Below are 1,059 nucleotides of genomic sequence, written 5' to 3'. Positions count from 1 at the left end.
CCTGATAGTAGGGTGAAAGAGCAGGAGCCAGCCCTTCCTGTGCTTTCAGCCACCAAAAATCAAATACTTTTAAGTGTTAGAAAATGGGAGTTTTTCACCTTTCAGTTCATATGAGCTGATCTGACTGTTGCTATAGCAGTGATTTTTCCACCTACATAAAATTCGAGTTTGAGACAATTATTTTCTTACAGGTTTCAAAACTGTAAAATGAATTCACACAGGTATTGTAGCCCAGGAATAATTTTTCAGATGAGAGAAAGGTGATTTGTTTTAATAATTTCATGAGTGAAAGCATGAAAACTCAACTACAAGTCTAACTTGATTGGTGTGTATATTTCATTTAATACGAGATTTGAAACATTTAAACATTAGCTTTGAAGACATCACTATTCTAGCAACCAGAAGAGAAGTAATGGGCTCTTAAAACAAATTGGTTATTTAGTTAGTGCCTGTTGAACCACTTACAAAGTGATTATCAGAAAGTTACATCAAAAGTGGTTAGTGCTTTGACCATATTCTCCCAAGTTTCCAATAGCTGTAAATATTATCTTCGTGATAATAATCTTGTTATATTGTTATTTGAACTTTAGTTTTTATTTTTTAATATTTTATTTTTATTTTATGTGTATATGTGTATTGCCTGCATGTAGGTAAGTGCCTGCGGAGGACAGAAGATGCTGTCGGATCCCCTGGAACTGGAGTTATGGACAGTTGTTAGGTGCCCTGTGGGTGCTAGGATTTAAACCCGGGTCTTCTGTAAAAACAGTCAGTGTTCTTAACCGCTGAGCTGTCTCTCCAGCCCTGAACTTTAGTTTTTATTTATTTTCACTGCATTCTCTCTCTCTCTCTCTCTCTCTCTCTCTCTCTCTCTCTCTCCTCTCTCTCTCTCTCTGTGTGTGTGTGTGTGTGTGTGTGTGTGTATGCAGGAGTTAGTTTTCTCCTTCTATCATGTGGGTCCCAGGGGTTGAACTCAGGTGTTCAGTGTTAGCAGCAGATAACTTTATATGCCAAGCCATCTTGCCAGCCTGAATTTTAGTTTTTAAAAGTTCGTATTTATGA

This window comes from Nannospalax galili, unplaced genomic scaffold (genome assembly GCF_000622305.1).
Source record: "Nannospalax galili isolate Female #2095 unplaced genomic scaffold, S.galili_v1.0 scaffold4203, whole genome shotgun sequence".
NCBI lineage: Eukaryota > Metazoa > Chordata > Mammalia > Rodentia > Spalacidae > Nannospalax > Nannospalax galili.
This window is presented reverse-complemented; position numbering follows the sequence as displayed.